Below are 13896 nucleotides of genomic sequence, written 5' to 3' on the forward strand. Positions count from 1 at the left end.
AAAAATATCCCAACAACAGAAGAAAATTTTATTCTAAGACTTCTAAGAAAAACCATTAATTTAGCATAGGGTGAGTGCGACAGGGAAGAGTTTTATCATAAGTCAGTCATAAAGACCATGATACCTATTCTTGAACAGCTGGATTACTATGTACGGCTCTTGACTTGCTTAATCCTCTCTTTAAGGATCTTTTATTTTCCCTATCTAGCCATTATGGACTGCATAAGAAACACATCCAATTTCAAGGTATCTTACATAAGCTGCATAGAGCAGAAGAAAACAAAAAATGAGAGACTGCTTAATTTAGGAGAAAAGATTTGCTTGGAAAACACTAAAATATTGTTTATCAAAATTAATAAAACAAAATCAAAAGCAGTAACTCATAAATCAAAGATAAAACAAATGATTATTTTAATCTCTCTCCGTCACTCAGGTGCGATGGTGTAAACTCAGCTCACTGCAACCTCCACCTTCCGTGTTCAAGCAAATCTCCTGCCTTGGCCTCCTGAGTAGCTGTGATTACAAATGCACACGACCACACCTGGCTAATTTTTGTGTTTTTAATAGAGATGGGGTTTCACCATGTTGGCTAGGCTGGTCCCCATCTCCTGACTTCAGGTGATCCACCCACCTCAACCTCCCAAAGTGCTGGGATTACCGGCATGAGCCATGGCACTCAGCCCTATTTCAAGACTTTTTAGTCCGTCAATAAGTAAAGTGAGTTTATTTTTTAATGTATAGAGGTTATTTCTTACTATATAATACTTTCTTTTGTCTCTTTTACCTTACTGGGGCCAAAGTAAGTTATATAATTCAATTTCTAGAATTATGGTTACGAAAGAAGTCCAGAGATAACTGCACGGATTAAAATTGACTCTGTCACTTAACTAACTTGCCCTCAGAGTTCTCATTTGTGAAGGGGTATTAAAATATCTACCTCATATGGTGACTGAGGATTAAAGGAGTCAAACAGGTGACTTTGCAAACAATGCCTGGTACGTAGCAAATGCTCATGAAATGAGCATCTAAATGGCAATGGTCACGTGTGGAAAAGCATCACATTCTAGAAAATCCTACTCACCTTTACTCAAATTATCTATTAAGCATCAGGTCACTATGTAAAGCCTTACTTGTAAGATTGGTATTATCTCCATTTTGCACAAGTAGAAATGGAGCCTCTGGGACTTTCAGACACTTGCTGACAATTATAGAGTTAAAAATAATAAAAACAAGATTTTAGACACTACTCCTGATTTCCAACTTTTTGACTATTTCTAGGGTTCCTTCTAGCAAGTTCCAACTCCATGCACACCTTTCACTGCCCCCGATGAGGGGACACCACCAGACTGACATGTTAACTGCAAACCCTGCAATAAGTCTGCTGACATCTGAGAAGTTGGGAGAAATTACTGGGTGTACCCCAATGCCACATTTTATTCTTTTATTTGTTCCATTAAGTGCAATCAATCACCAGGAAGCCTAACACATACTCACTGTTCCTCCAAGTTTCACTACAGTTTTTGACTACTCACTTTTGAATGAGAGGGTGCTAGTGTCACTCAGAACCCAATGCAATTGCTCCAGTTAGGGGCAGGGCAGAATCCAGAAATACAACCTGACATGTTTCCAGCCTCCTGCAAGGAAAGCTACATGCTACAAGATGTCATAACAAGCATGCTTGTTACTGCCATGTATACACTACAAAAATATTTTTTGTCAGATTTAAAAATTATAGTTGTTATCAGAATAATTCATTCTCATGATCTATATTCTTAGAAGTTGTCACAAGTTTTCATGTCATTTCTTTTAGATGATGTTTACATAATCACTACCATTATTCTTTTTATAATTTATTAAGCACCTAACAGCAACACTTAAGAAAAAAGAACAATAAAAATTGACTAATGCCTCTTAAATTGTCTTTCACTAATGTAAAATTTGTAAAATGTCTGAATTATCTATATTCCAATTTTAGGACCTGGCACAGTGCCTGATACATAGTAGGTGCTCAGTGAATAGTTGTTGAATGACTAAGCAGCTTCATTGTAGACAGAATGGCTTTTAAATGCCATCACAAAATGGCAAACTGAGAAAGATTTCTTTTTAAATTTCATTGATCATAATCTTGCTACATGTGCACAATATAAACAGCACTGAACTAAAGAATCAACAAAACCCAATGCATATCACAATATAGAAAACAAGGGGGAGAGAAGTATGAAAATAAAAAAAACTGATCACTGTCATCTAAGAACTTAACAGTCACTTCTTACTTGCCTGAGGAGATGGGGAAGTACAGAGGAACTGAGAATTTCACAAACTAGGTTCAATTCTATCTTTAGTTATACCTTCAAAGATTGAAAGCTACTTTAAAAGATCTATTATGCAGCTATAGTCACAGGATTACCACAGTTTTCATTTTATACATTTTTCTGCAATTACCTATGAGGAAACACAGAGATTCAGAACAGGCATCATTTACAGAGAACAAAATATTTAAAGCTGGATATTATTTTATTGTTGGCTGATCCCTCGATCAGCCCATTGCTTTAAGCAGCAAAAAAGTAAAAATTTGCATCAAGTCAGATACTTTAGTCCGATGATAAAACATACCTCATCAGACAGAAACCATTTTTTCTTCTGCTAAGTTGGACAGCCACACTTGATTTTTAAAGTAACAACAATAGTGATGTAAACTGGACCCAAAACTCAAGTCAGCTAACTTCAGAATATTCTTAATTACAGTATTTTTTTGCAGAACATTCTGCTTTCCAGATTTTTTAATTGCTTATAGAATTCTCACTTACAAAATACCGTAAAACAAATTGACACAAGACAAATATATAGACACTTTTCATTCAACATTATATAAAATAAACAATCGAAATACCAGAATTAGTTTTAAAAGATACTTTACAAAACATTTTAAGACAATGAGTAAAGGATACACACTGAAATCTAAGAGCTAAACTATACATAAGAATAATTTAGATATCAGAGTTTGATGTTACTATTCAATAATAAAAAAGATTAATCAATCAAAGCCATTTAGTATTAAATATTTTGGCGTATGTGTTAAAATTCCTGTTCGATTCTTATAACAATTTTTTTAACAGAACACCAAATTTGTCACCAAAACAAATATTCCAGAAGAGTATATGTCAATGCCAAATGCAGTTCATTTATATGAAAAGTAGATTCTTGGTTATCTGTTTCATTTTGTTTTGTTTTTGTTACATAACCCCTGAGAAAACTCGGCTTAACACTCACCTCCTCTCCGTGACCTTTCCATTACAGTCCCACAGGGTCCCCTCCCAGAAAGCTCAGCAAATCTAACTATATATAGCAGTTGTTGAGAGGGTTAGGTAGTTGTACAGTTGTCCCACTATCTTTGGCATTTTTGTTTTTGATAAACACTGTAAATGACCATGACCCTTTCATTTCTACTGGTAAATGACTTGGGCAAGGCCATCAGCATTTCACCGTTTTTTCCTAACTTCTTAAAATAAATGCATTTATCAATCATTTCTTCACCTTTAGCACCAATGTTCAGTATTTTCCTTGAAAGATATATTTTAATAAATTCACAAATGCCTACTTCTTTGACTATATGATGATACATATGGAATCATATTAAACACATACCAAAATAAAAGGATTTAATATACTATATATATATACATATTTGCATTGTATTTATCTTTTTTTATATTCGTCATTAGATTTTCCAAAGCATGTGTGTGTGTTTATGTGTGTGTGTGTGTGTGTGTGTGTGAATACAAATATACATATATTTGTTACACCAAATACATAATATTTACCAAAATGTACAATTTGGTATGCCAAATATAGATGTATGTGTACACATACACATACGCACATGTATATGTACATATATTAAAATATATAATCAACATTGAACTAAAGAATCAGCAAAACCCACTGTATATTGCCCTACAGAGAACAACTGGAAGAGAAGTATGAAAATAACTCCTGCTTATTGTCATCTTACATTTACTCTTCATTTGGCTGAAGGGATAGGGCAGTATAGAGGAACTGAGAATTTCACAAACTAGGTTCAATATTTATTTATTTCAATATTTATTTAATATACCAATATTTGATAGTTGATGAGAAGGTTATAGTTCCCTATATATGTGGTATAACAAATATATATATACACACACATATAAATACACACACACACACACACATATATATATACACACATATATATACATATATACACACATATATATACATATATACACACACATATGTACATATACACACACTTTGGGAAATCTAAAGACTACTTAAAAATGACAAGATAAGGATTTTTATCCAGGACTTAATTATATTACTTATACTACATTATCAGTGAAATGATTTTTTTAAAAGACGTGTCATTTTCAATGAATAAGAGAAAACAGTCACAATTATTCTTCAGAGAATTATCTTACATATAATATTGAGCTATTTCTTCCAATCTTATTTGTGGGACTATAATTCAGTGCTATTGGAAACATAAAGGAAAAAATAAACATATCACCATTCCAGACCATGAAAATGTTTGGGATTTTAAAGTCTTAGTTTCTTGAATAAATAAACCATTGCCTCGAACACTCCCTGCTAGGCAACCGTTATAACTATGTTCACTTTTATCTCCAATTGTGTTTGTGCCTGGGATTTTCTTATACTCAAATGAAAGGCCTCATGAAAAATAGATAGCAGTAAAGTATACTGGATTCTAATAGGAAATTTATAGAAGAATCCAGCATCTCTTTGTACTCCTAGGGAAGGCTATTTCCTGAAGTAACTCACAAATATTGAAACAGGCATTGTGATTTGCTGTGGCTCTATACGATTCACATTAGGGGTAGATTTTGAGACCTTACATAGCAACTACAATATTTACATTTTTGCAATATAACTATGAAACTGGAACATTTGCCAAATTTACTATTTTTTCCCCACTTTAGGCATAGCATTGCCCTTAACTTAAAGCTCTGCCCCACAAAAGGGAGACCAAGTTTTCTGGAAGGCTCAGAGAAAACTGGTGAGCATTCATTGACTGATCAAATAAGTACTGAGTACCTACTATGGGCAGGTGCTCTGCTAGTTGCCGACTAGAAGTCAGAGCAATAACTGCAAACATTTTATTGCACACCTACAGTATGGCAGGTGTGGTGCTAAGCACTTCACAAGCTTTTGCTCATTTTACCCTCACAACTGCCAAACATAATGCATGCCCACTCCAGAGCTCAGGAAACTGAATCTTAGAAAATAGAACTAATTTACCCAACCATACAATCACATGGTGAATAGCATAAAATAATCGTTAAAATCCCAGCAAGACTTCAGAATATGTGCTATTATTAATACAGACCCTATAATTCACATGGTTTTATTTTACTCACTCTTAACATTAAAAATATACATATAAGGTAGAAATGATATTTCTAAAACAATGACCAATCACTAGTGCAGATACAAAACAAAGAAAACAAGCCTCAGTAAAGAGTAGATTTTCCTAGTTTGAGGAAATTTTCTTGTGTCACCTCAGTAACGGTAATATGATTTGCCCCTAATGTTCAATATTCAGCTTAAATAACTTGTATTCATTCATCCATTCATTCAACAAATACATAGTATCTACTTTACAGTGTGCTCTCATTCATCCATTCATTCAACAAATACATAGTATCTACTTTACAGTACGCTCTCATAACATTTCCATTGATTGTGGTTTCCTGTACTTGTATTGTACCCATCCTTTATTCACCGATTTTTCCATCTACAATTGTGCCTGAAAAGCATGTTTTCAAACTTTCACCATATACTGTCAAACTAGAAATTAGCTACTAGAAGTAGCCAATATTCAACTTTTTCTAATACTAATGTCTCTGTTTCAATTTATTAGTCTTTGCATTATTCCAGAGTGATATACATAAGCACACATAGGGCATTCCAAAACATAAATTATAGATAACTCTTTCATGTTACAAAAGAATTCTTGGCTGGGCATGGTGTCTCATGCCTGTAATCCCAGTACTTTGGGAGGCTGAGGTGGGTGGAACACTTGAGGTCAGGAGTTCACAACCAGCCTGGCCAACATGATGAAATTCGGTCTCTACTAAAAATACAAAAAGTAGCCAGGCGTGGTGGTATGTGCCTGTAATCCCAGCTACTTGGGAGGCTGATGCAGGAGAATCACTTGAACCTGGGAGGTGGAGGTTGCAGTGAGCCAAGATCACACCACTGCACTCCAGCCTGGATGACAGAGACTCTGTAAAATAATTCCTACCTTAACAAAAAGATTCATTGAAAGTTGCTTTTTGAAATTGAATTCCCCTTGTGAATTTAATGTTTTATGTAGTGAAAATTAAACTAATAAAAAAATGCCCAGAAACATCTCTTAAATAAAAGAAAGTATATGGATGTTTGTTTTAAACTTGAAAAAGAAACAAAATTTTCTTTAACTGAGATGATACATGCCACACAAAGGAAAATGGAGATGTAATGATTATCAAGCTAATCGGAAAATTATAATCACCCAAAAGGAAAACGTAGAGCAGCTCCTCATAACTAGCTCTGACCTTTTCTTTAAAAGTCTTTCCGTTAAAAAAAAAAAAAAAGCTTTCTTATAACAAATCTCAAACATCTCTTCTTATGTTATTGGAAAATTGGCAGTATATATTTAATGGGTCCTTTCTGTTTTTCAACCAGTACCAAATCTTGGTATTAGCTGACTGCAACTTAGTGTATCTTCCATCCACACCAAAAAAGAGGAAGACCATGGCTGCAGACTGATTTCCGTAGAATACTTCCTATGAAAAGGTATGTACACTTTAAAAAACTGCTCTCTGGAATTATTTTATTTCAATTGATTACAACTGAAATGCAAGATGTTTAATTATTTTTTTTATAATTTATGCTTATTTTTTCTCCTACAGTGGTAAAAGAAACACATCCAAAGTCACACCGGGCCTCTCTTAGACTCCATATCACAAATTGTAAAGTGAGAGGATCTGTAGGGACTTTCCCAACTCTAAAATTCTACAAGTTAAAGACATCTTTCTTAAAAAGCAAACTTTTTTATCTACATTGAACCAAATGAGTTGACTATTGGACTTTGAATTGAGCAACATGGAAGTATTACTCAAGAGTCAGGTTACACATTTTCTATTTCTCTTTAATAAATAAAATGTATTAAAATCCCAAATTTAACAAGCATATGCTAAACTTTATTAAGTATTTCTTACTATGAAGAGGACTGCTCTCTCAAAATAACCAGACGCAAAATTCCTAGAATGCTAGAGCTAAGAGGGACAGTGGATGTCCTCTAGGCCAATTCTCTTCCCTGAGAAGGACAAAGTTTCCTAAGCACCTACAAGCACTAGGATCACCAATATTTTTCTCTTCCACTTCAGCAAGCTGCTCCAATCACTACATGGCATAGAGTAAAACTCTACATCAGTAAACAAAGGAACAGAAGAAGGTAATTCCATTACCAGGTCACTAAAATAATTTAGTCTAATTTTTCTTTTTTTAATGTAAAGACCTTATGTTCAGAAACTTACATTGCAAAGTACATTAAGTAAAATCACGTCCATATGCAGCTATGTCTTCTCCCATATGCATCTTAAGAAAATAAACAAAAAAATTTATCATCAGCCCCTAGAAAACAAAAACTGAAATTAAAAGAAAGAATGGAGTAAATCTAAATTGTATATTTTCATTCCTTGTAAAAGGATTAAATAACAGAATTCTAAATGGTTTGTTTGTACTTTCCATGCAATATGTAGATTAACCATGAAATTCTGTTTGGGACACTTTGACATCTGTTTTCAGTGCATTACAATGAAATCTGGGGACTTGATACATACATTTGCTGTAATAAAACTGTCACTAATCAGTGTTTTCCAAAATATTGCCCATAACTATTACTATTCAGTAGTCTCATTTGCATGATCTAATATTGTTGCTACATCATGTTTTTCCCTGACAACGTGTTAGCTAGTCCCAGGCACATGGTCGAAAATGGCTGCAAACCACTCAATAATCTCAGCATTTCCATAGTACTCTGTATATACACATGCAATCTGTCCGAGAATTGAACTAACACTTTGTCATTCATGAAATATTTTCTCTGTAACTGTAACACCCAAGGTTGAATTCACAGCTCTGCGTATGAAAAACTCAACAACAATAAAGGAGCCCACAGTGAGGTGGAGATTATGCCTCATGGGCCTTCCACAGCAGGAGATGCAAACATAATCCTTACTCAGGAGTCCCTTCAACAAATACGTAATGATGCTTTCTGAACAGTAAGTGCAGAGTCTATCAGTAACTTAGGCCATTTCTAGGAACTACAGAACAAGACTGGACTAGACTTTAAAATGTAGTCTACCTCCCTTTCTCTAGGATTAATAGATCATCACCTTATCAATGACAGATACCAAGAGTCACAAGTTCACAAGATGTTAACACAAACTCCTGGATTTTAGATTGAAAATCTGTTACTGTTTCATACTGCATGTATCTGGTGTGTCATGTACAAAATGTGGATCTCAGGGGGAAAGTAAGTCTGACAGCCCAAACACGGTATTCACCGAAAAACAAAAACTTAACTAAAAACAGTTTGTCTACCTATGTTGATTCTAAATGAATTCCATATTTTATCACTACTTGGCATTATATTCATATTGCTCAACAGTCCAATACAATTTCATTTTGTCCTCCCATGAACTCATCTTAAACCCAAAATATGTTTCTCCATGCACATGTTTTATATTATACAAATGTTGGATACAAAAAGCAGATTAATTGTAGGCCCTAATGCTGTGTTTGTTAGTACTAAGAAGTCATTTCAAATGTTCCAAAAGGGATTAATGTAGTATAACAAGTCTATTTAATTATTGTAAGACCAGTGATCCTCATATTACTATAAGCTGCTTTTCCCTTATTTGGAGATGGTAAATAGAACAGAAATTGGTACATGATAACTCTAAGTCATATCCTAAAATGTCGATGCTTTACCATTAGGAATAAAGAAATATGCAAGCATCTCTGAGAGGCTATGAAAGGCAACTGGTATTTAAGACCCATGTATATGTTCCCATTTTAAGTGAACATCAACTTTAAATCATAAGTGTAAGCAAAGCTTTCAAATGCATTAGAAAGACGTAATACCAAATCCTTCTGCCATCAACAGCAATCCCAGTTTGCATATGTTAAAAAACTGTGGATGCATTTTGTTTCATGCATATGGTTTTTTATTTTTGTGTATCCCATGAACAGAAGTGCCACTAAACACCAGTATATTATCAAAAAGGAAAAGAATACCACAGATTATTAAAAATTATGTGCCAGAATCCAAACAAGCTAATCAATGTTGTGATTCTGCTTTCTGCACACCCTAGTTACCCTTTAACTAATGGGCAAACAGTGAAATAACTTCTCCTATTAACTCATGGCTAGAACCCCTAGGTATAAGATATATTTATTATAAAGTGCTCCATATAAGAATATGATGCCTTTTTACACTGCACCAATGTGACACGTGATTTAAATATCCCTAGTAGGGATTGTGGATATGGGCTAATCTCTCCACCTCCTGTAAAAATTGAGGGGTACAGTTTGCCGGCCGTAGAGAAACAAGCACCAGAACTGGTTCCTCCAAGGATCCAGCCACGTAGTTGGTTCCATGACCACATGGATCCAACCAACCAGAGCTACTGTGAAAACACTGTGATCCCAAATGAGAGTTTGGTAAGAAGAAAATGTTTTAACCGTTTTCCATTTGGCTTCCAGTTGTTCTTAGAAAAGTGAAGTCAGTTTGAGTAATAAATATTAACTTATTTCCTGCAAGGCTCATTTAATTATTTAATTTTTTAACATCATAAAAAAGGAGAAATGGGAAAGAGTGACTTAAAGAAGAAAAATTAAATGGCAATAAAATCAAAACAATTCATGCAACTGATTAAACGGTTTGAGGTTTTTGACTCAACTAAGGGTCATTTTTAAATAAGGTACTTTTGGACTTTAAAAAGAGTCTAAAAACCAGCAGCATGCTTTTTAAAAAACAATCTAGTCTAGTCACATCATCACTTCTGCCCAAAGAAATCTAAAACGTAAGCATAGTTCTCCCAAATGTTGGCAATTCAAATTTTTTGTACACAAGAGTTTTACACTTCCATTGGAATGCAGTGAATTACAAGTACTTGATAGGATACCCTTTATCCACACCAAAGTTGAGTTATTTATTCAGAGAACCACTAATAAAATTATTTTATTCTCTCCCTTCAAATATACCTAGATTGATCAATAAATTTATTCTTTGGTAAATCTGAGATAAAACAGCTTCTAAAACCATATAATCATTCTAACTTAAATGGTTTTAAAACTACACACAACTAGCTAGCTTCATGTGCCTATACAGAGTTTTCACTAATAAATATTTAGGCACACTACTATGAGCAGGCCTTTGATTTTCTCTTTGGTGTGTCTTTTTACCTGAGATAAACATGAACTAAATGATGACCCTCTGCTTCACATCCAGTCATTCCCCTTTTTTTGCTGGATAGTTTCTCTGGCAGTCTAGATTATGCTATGTTCCTCCATATATAGTAGTAATTGCTATTATTAACGTTATTGCTTTTATTTACATGAATTATTTCATTTAATCCTAAAACAGCCCCGTGAAGTAGGCATTTTAATCCTCAATTTACAAAACAGAAAAGCAAAGCACATGGGGTGACTCAACCAACGTCACAAAGCAGATAAATGGCAGAGCCAAGACTAGAACCCAAAATGTCAAATTCTATGCACATGATTTTTGTTACAGATTGAATGTTTAGGTCTCCGTCAAATTCCTACGTTGAAATTCCAAGCCCCTAACTGATGGTATTAGGAGGTGGGGTCTTTGGGAGATAATTAGGTCATGAGATTGGAGCTTTCATAAATGGAATTACTGCCCTTATAAAAGAGATCCCAGAGAGCTCTCACTCTTTTGCTGCCATGTACAGAAACAAGAAGTTGGCACTGTGCAACCCAGAAGAGAGTCCTCACTGGGACTCCACCATGCTGGCACTCTGATCCTGGGTTTCCAGCCTCCAGAATTGGGAGAAACAAGTTTTAGTGTCTGTAAGTCACACCGTTTATGTGATTTTGTTATAGTAGGCTGAACTAAGACAGTTTCCGTGCCCTACAAAAACTGAAAAGGCAGAAGGGAGATATGCTCAACTTCTTAGGCGATTCAAAAGTCAAAGGATGACAGAATATTTTACTTTGCACATCATTTACTCTTCAGTCTAAGAATAAACCATGTTTTTAAAGAAATTCCTGCAAGATCTAAGCCCCACCTTTCTCCTTTTTTCCTAACTTCACTTCTCCTCAACTACCTACAACACGTGTGTTCATGCACACTCCCCCGCCTCCCTGCCCGCATACACACACACACACACACACACACACACACACACATACACACACACACGTTATCCATGGACCAGGAACTTTAACTCGACAGGTGAGATCATCTTAAAATTCTTTTGATGTAGGAACTGAGGTAGATGTCTGGAGAAAACTGAAGAGATTTTTACATCCCCTGGGCTGGTTGCTATTCTCAGATTATAGTCCCACTGTCATCCGACCCCTTGGCCCACTAACCACATCTAAAACCAACTCCATGTTGATGCTGCCCCTGAGGATGCTAATGAGCCAGCAGAAAGGCAGGAGAGATGTTTTCTACTCCAGACTAGTTTTCACAAGAGAAGACAGAAAAACTGAGGCTACTGACTAAAATCAGATTCAGAGCATTTCATTCAACCTTCTTCCTCTGACCCTTATGATGCTGGATTATCAACATGATTCATTCTGAAAAGCATTTAAATTCCTTGATCTTGCAAACATTCCTGGGGAAAAATAGTTTATAATACAACAATAACAAAAACAAACAAACAAACCAGAAAGAAAGAAAAGAAAGCCTCCCACCTGCTATTTTCAGATATTTTTTAGACGGGAATACAGAAATCTACTGCTTTTTTCCAAAGTTCTTGTGCCGGCAGCACATTGTCTCTCATCTGTCAGTGTATCTACACACATGGATAAACAGTATGCAACACACAAGTAAGGAGATGTACATTCTAACTTAAACTTCCTTTTTTCCTCTAATAACTTAAAAATAAAATGTAACAGCTTGGATTTTAAATATTTAATCTGGCAAATACAGGAAAAATCATGAACTATAATGTCATATTTGGCAAAGAAGAGTTTGGTAGGATAAAAATATCTGTGTTTTAACATTTTAGAAGGCTTTTCCAATATTTTAAAAATAAAATTATTTCACTGCTTCAGAAGAGAAGAACGGAGGTAAAATTCTCTATTTTTGCACATGAGATTTTCATGAAGAGTAGAAAAAACAATTTTTATATGCATTAAAATAAATAGTTAATTTTACATGCTGGCAAAAGTCCCCACAGATATAAAATCTTCATATTTACTAATGGTTCTCTACTATGTCATGAAATTTAGCTATTTAAGTTACAAAAGATAGGATTCCCTTAAAACTGTAACATAAGATGGTATACATAAAGTTACAACATTACTCATTTGTTAAAAAAAAAAATTGGTTTTATCCTACATGTTTAGTACACAGATTTTTTTCAGTACTAGTCAAAGATTTATAGTGTTAAGTTCAAAAGTCAGCTGTTTTCATATTGGCAACCAAAAGCCTGACTAAATTTCCCACTTTTACCTTATATTATGACAATAAAATATTTTTATTGTAGCAGCTGAAAATGCTGAAAAGTAATTATTAAAGAACCCATAAATAAAAAAGCTGAAAAGTCAACCTCAGAAGAGTGTGGAAAAGGAAATTGTGATATCCACCATCACAAAACACAGAAACTGAAAATCTAAGCAGAAAAGATCTAAATCCTTCCAAATGCCAGAATACTATGCCCCACCTCTTATAGCAAGGAGGGCAGCGAATTTGTCCCCATCACTGTCAGCAAACAAAAGAAAGTCACTTCTACAGCCAGACCATGTCAAACAGAAGATGTAGCTACTGCAGAGGGACGCCTCGAATCCACTGGTGTGTAAAGTAAGGGCTTCGGCCTTTTTGTCAGCTATTACCATAAAAGAATAAGAGGAAACAGTGACATTATTACACAATAGAAAGGTCAAACAGCTTGCAGCCATTTCATGACCCAAACAAGTCAAGGTCAAGGGATTCAGGTAGCAACTTAGCCAGGGCATAAGTTACAGCGCAAATGAATTGTTTTAACACATCAGCTTTGGTCAATTAAACCTAACAAGGCAAGTTGCATCACGTAGCAGGGTTCCTGACACCAAGGCCAGAAGCTGAGACCGACCTCATAAAACAAGGCTTTTAACATAGCATAGCAAATTTAAGGTAATCCATCCAGAAACTGCAGATGTCAGAATAATAAAATACAAGTTGTCCTATGAAGGTACATTTTCTACACTTTAGAATTCACGAATAGAGGGATATAGATTTCATATTGATGTATTCATGTTATTAGCATAGGCATAAATGTAATCCCCTACTCACATGAATTACAGAATACACCCTACTTCAAATAACTTTTTTCTTCATATCTGTGCTCATGATTAGATTTTTGTCCCAAGCTCTACCATTCCGTTAGCACCATATATTTCTCCATGTATTTTTTTCAAAATAAGTATGAAAAATCAGGGTTTTTTTTTTAAAAAGTTCATCTTCACTCAGCATGAGAAAATATATGCATCACTTAATATTAATGGATGCTTGTTAAATGCCTTTGTGTAGTTTTATGAGATGTGTATTTCAAAATTCAATGAACATTATTTATTAAGTTAACTATTTTGAGAAATAACTATTTTGAATGG

At 34.6% G+C, this 13896-nt stretch overlaps 1 protein-coding gene across 16 annotated transcripts in view; it reads right to left on the reverse strand.

Moving 5' to 3' along the window:
* Window positions 1–13896, reverse strand: part of NFIB (nuclear factor I B) — a 236749-nt gene that overhangs the window by 207713 nt on the left and 15140 nt on the right. The window lies entirely within an intron of this gene.

The sequence above is a fragment of the Saimiri boliviensis genome, chromosome 2 (assembly GCF_048565385.1).
Source record: "Saimiri boliviensis isolate mSaiBol1 chromosome 2, mSaiBol1.pri, whole genome shotgun sequence".
Taxonomy (NCBI): domain Eukaryota; kingdom Metazoa; phylum Chordata; class Mammalia; order Primates; family Cebidae; genus Saimiri; species Saimiri boliviensis.